This window comes from Oncorhynchus tshawytscha, linkage group LG26, assembly GCF_018296145.1.
Source record: "Oncorhynchus tshawytscha isolate Ot180627B linkage group LG26, Otsh_v2.0, whole genome shotgun sequence".
In the NCBI taxonomy this organism is placed as follows: domain Eukaryota; kingdom Metazoa; phylum Chordata; class Actinopteri; order Salmoniformes; family Salmonidae; genus Oncorhynchus; species Oncorhynchus tshawytscha.
In genome coordinates, this window is record NC_056454.1 from 51,098,055 (window position 1) to 51,103,054 (window position 5,000).

General features: G+C 45.6%; 1 protein-coding gene across 3 annotated transcripts in view; it reads left to right on the forward strand.

Annotated features, from left to right (window-relative positions):
* nrp2b (neuropilin 2b) overlaps positions 1-5,000 on the forward strand; it is a 232,944-nt gene that overhangs the window by 108,220 nt on the left and 119,724 nt on the right. The gene's annotated exons all lie outside the window — the stretch shown is intronic.

The following is a 5,000-nucleotide window of genomic DNA, read 5'->3' on the forward strand; positions in this document are numbered from 1 at the left end:
TCTCTCCTCTCCCTCCTCTCCTCTCCTCTCCTCTCCTCTCCTCTCCTCTCCTCTCCTCTCCTCTCCTCTACTCTACTCTACTCTACTGTACTCTACTCTCCTCTGACAGAAACTGCCACTTGATTGATGAGGGTCCTTCCTGGGTAATCAACAGTTAGCAGCAGTCCTCTAGACATTGATTTAGTGTCTACCTGCCTGTCTCCCTGCTGGCGTCTAGGCAGAGACACAGCCTGTATTGCAAATTGCACCTTATTGACCTACTGTATATAGTCTCTATGTGCACTGGTCAAATGTAGGGAATAGGGTGCTATTTGGGATGGAAGGGAAGGGTGGAGGGGGAACGTGAACACCTGTCTCTCTGACAGATGACAGACGCTGCAGTTTTCGCCTCTTATGTTTAGTATGACGTCCCCGGGTTGGCGAGCAGAGAGTCAGGGGCTGCGTTCCAAATGCATCATCAGAGTGCGACGCTGAATGTCTGAATGTCGAACGTCAGTTTGTTGTTTTGAACGCTTCTGAAAAAGCCTTTTCCTTGAAAAACAAATGACTTACTAGACTGTTTAGTTTGTATCCCGCAACGCAGTTAGCCTCAGTTGGTAAAAAAGAGGCACACGAAACGCCATCCTAACTAGACAACATAGGGAATGCAAATAAACCGCGTCTACTTTCCGTTCTGATGGCGAACACAGTTCCTAGAGAACAAACTGGACGAGCTTCGTTTGAGACGTCCAACTGAACCTGAAAAAGAAAATCTATATTACACGACGGCGTGGCTGAACGGATATATACTTCTGGCTTTGGTCAAGATCAGTCGGTAGCCTCGGGTAAGATCAGTCGGTAGCCTCGGGTAAGATCAGTCGGTAGCCTCGGGTAAGATCAGTCGGTAGCCTCGGGTAAGATCAGTCCGTAGCCTCGGGTAAGATCCGTCGGTAGCCTCGGGTAAGATCAGTCGGTAGCCTCGGGTAAGATCAGTCGGTAGCCTCGGGTAAGATCCGTCGGTAGCCTCGGGTAAGATAAGTCGGTAGCCTCGGGTAAGATCAGTCGGTAGCCTCGGGTAAGATCAGTCGGTAGCCTCGGGTAAGATCAGTCGGTAGCCTCGGGTAAGATCAGTCCGTAGCCTCGGGTAAGATCCGTCGGTAGCCTCGGGTAAGATCAGTCGGTAGCCTCGGGTAAGATCAGTCGGTAGCCTCGGGTAAGATCCGTCGGTAGCCTCGGGTAAGATCAGTCGGTAGCCTCGGGTAAGATCCGTCGGTAGCCTCGGGTAAGATCAGTCGGTAGCCTCGGGTAAGATGAGAGGGTGTGTATCTCTGTTAACAACTGCCGTCTTATCAAGGTCATGTTTTTGAGTTAGAATAAGCTGTAAACCGTATTATATAACAAGAGAGTTTTCCATATTTTTCGTAGCTGTTTACCACACCGGTGCTTCTCGTGGACGGTGATTTTAACGCAGGGAAACTGTAATCCCATTTTTACCTTGTTTTCTTTTATCAGCATGTTACCTGTGCAACTACAGGTGACTAAACTCTAGTCCACCTTTACTCCACACAGAGATGCGTACAAAGCTCTCTCTCACCCTCATTTAGACAAATCTGACCATAACTCTATCCTCCTGATTCCAGTTTACAAGCAAAAACTCAAACAGGAAGTGGTCTAATGAAGCGGAGACTAAAGCTACCGGACCTTTGATAGCACAGACTGATTCATCCGATAACATGAAGGTGTTTAACACATCAGTCACGGCTTCATTAATAAGTGTATCGACGATGTCGTCCCCACAGTGACCGTACGTACATATCCCAACTAGAAGCCATGGATTACAGGTAACGTCCACACTGAGCTAAAGGGTAGAGCTGCAGGGTAGAGCTTTCAAGGAGCGGGTCTCTAACCCGGACGCTTATAAGAAATCCAGCTACGACCTCCGACAAGCCATCAAACAGGCAAAGCATCAATACAGTACTAAGAACGAATCCTACTACACCGTCTCTGACGCTCGTCGGATGTGTCAAGGCTCGCAAACTATCACGGATTATAAAGGGAAACCCAGCCGCGAGCTGCCAAATACATTAGCCTACCTGACAAACTAAATGCCTTCTATGCTCGCTTCGAGGCGAGCAACAGGGTCAAATAAAAGTCACAGTGGTTGTAGAGGGTGCAACAGGTCAGTACATAAGGAGTAAATGTCACTTACTTAGCTTTTCATAGCCGAGCATTCAGACTTCGAAATAGCATGTGCGGTAGAGAGAGAGAGAGTTTAAAACAGCAGGCCTGGGACAAGGTAGCGCTTCCGGGGAACAGGTCAGGGTTCCATAGCCGCAGGCAGAAGAGTTTAAACTAGAGCAGCAGCACTATTGACTATTGCTCCATAGATTCTGGAGGCTGAGACAAGGGGGATCGGGAGACACTGTGGCCCTGTACGACAATAACCCCGGACATGGCCAACCAGGCAGGATATAACCCCACCCACTTTGTCTAAAGCACACACCCCAAAACACTATCAACAGACCAGCAACCTACTACCCCGAGACAAGGGCGAGTATAGCCCTCAAAGATTTCCTTCACCGCATGAGCCAGAGGGGCGACAAACAGGACAGGAAGATCACGTCAGTGACTCAACCCACTCAAGTGACGCACCCCTCCTAGGGACGGCATGGAAGAGCACCAGTAAGCCAGTGACTTAGCCCCCGTAATAGGGTCAGCGCTAGAGAATCCCAGCGGAGAGAGGGGAACCGGCCAGGCAGAGACAGCAAGGGCGGTTCGTTGCTCCAGAGCATTTCCGTTCACCTTCACACTCCTGGGCCAGACTACACTCAATCATATGACCCACTGAAGAGATGAGTCTTCAGTAAAGACTTAAAGGTTGAGACCGAGTTTGCGTCTCTGACATAGGTAGGCAGACCATTCCATAAAAATGGAGCTCTATAGGAGAAAGCCCTGCCTCCAGCTGTTTGCTTAGAAATTCTAGGGACAATTAGGAGGCCTGCGTCTTGTGACCGTAGCGTACGTGTAGGTATGTACGGCAGGACCAAATCAGAGAGATAGGTAGGAGCTAGCCCATGTAATGCTCTGTAGGTTAGCATTAAAACCTTGAAATCAACTCTAGTGACAAAATCATGGATTTATTTTTCTCCATCATCTTTGGACAGAAAGTTTCTGATTTTTGCAATGTTACGTAGATGGAAAGAAATCTGTCCTTGAAACAGTCTTGATATGTTCGTCAAAAGAGAGATCAGGGTCCAGAGTAACGCCGAGGTCCTTCACAGTTTTAATTGAGACGACTGAACAACCATTAAGATTAATAATCAGATTCAACAGAAGATCTGTTTGTTTCTTGGGACCTAGAACTAGCATCTCTGTTTTGTCCGAGTTTAAATGTAAAAAATGTGCCGCCATCCACTTCCTCATGTCTTTGTCTATCACACTATATCACGCTATATCACACTCTATCACACTCTATCACATTATATCACACTATATCACATTATATCACACTATATCACACTATATCACATTATATCACATTATATCACACTCTATCACACTCTATCACATTGTATCACACTATATCACACTATATCACATTATATCACACTATATCACACTATATCACATTATATCACACTCTATCACACTCTATCACACTCTATCACACTCTATCACATTATATCACACTATATCACACTATATCACATTATATCACACTATATCACATTATATCACACTATATCACACTCTATCACACTATATCACACTATATCACACTCTATCACACTATATCACACTATATCACACTATATCACACTATATCACACTATATCACACTATATCACACTATATCACACTATATCACACTATATCACACTCTATCACACTATATCACACTATATCACACTATATCACAGATGATTGCCTATTTGTGTTGTTTGTATATTGTGTGTGTGTTTAATTTGTGTGACTGTCCTTGTCTATCAGTGGACAGTATCAGTGGGGACCCCAGGAAGAATAGCTGCTGCTTCGGCAAAAACTAATGGGGAACTGAATGATGGTACCCTATTTCCTATCTAGTGCACTACTTTAGACTAGGACTCTCCGGTGCACTATATAGGGACTAGGGCTCCATTGAGGACGCACCCGGGGATCAGGGATTCAGAGAGCAGAGCTGCTCCCAGAGGACTGGGCCTGGGAGTCTGAGAGAGTTGCAGATTAAACTTCTGGTGTGTGTGTGTGTGTGTGTGTGTTGTGTGTGTGTGTGTGTGTGTGTGTGTGTGTGTGTGTGTGTGTGTGTGTGTGTGTGTGTGTGTGTGTGTGTGTGTGTGTGTGTGTGCGTGTTTCCTGGCTGATATAGACCCTGGTAGTGTTCCTAGTCCAGCCACGTAGCAGAGCAGAATGGAGATGAAATAGGAAGGTGATCATCATGAAGGGAAATTAGAATGAGCACCAGGGTCATTACTATCGATCGCTGCAGGAGAGAGGGAGGAAAGAGGAGAGGAGAGGGAGAGAGGAGAGATAGATGGAGGAGAGAGAGGGAGGAAAGAGGAGAGGAGAGGGAGAGAGGAGAGATAGATAGATAGATAGATAGATAGATAGATAGATAGATAGATAGATAGATAGATAGATAGATAGATAGATAGATAGATAGATAGATAGATAGATAGATAGATAGATAGATAGATAGATAGATAGATAGATAGATAGATAGATAGATAGATAGATAGATAGATAGATAGATAGATAGATAGATAGATAGATAGATAGATAGATAGATAGATAGATAGATAGATAGATAGATAGATAGATAGATAGATAGATAGATAGATAGATGGGGAGAGAGATGGAGGAGAGAGATGGAGGGAGAGAGAGATGTAGGAGAGAGAGGGAGGAGAGAGAGAGATGTAGGGGAGAGCGATAGATGTAGGAGAGAGAGGGAGGAGAGAGAGATGGAGGGGGGAGAGAGAGAGAGATGGAGGAGAGAGAAATGGAGGGGAGAGAGAGATGTAGGAGAG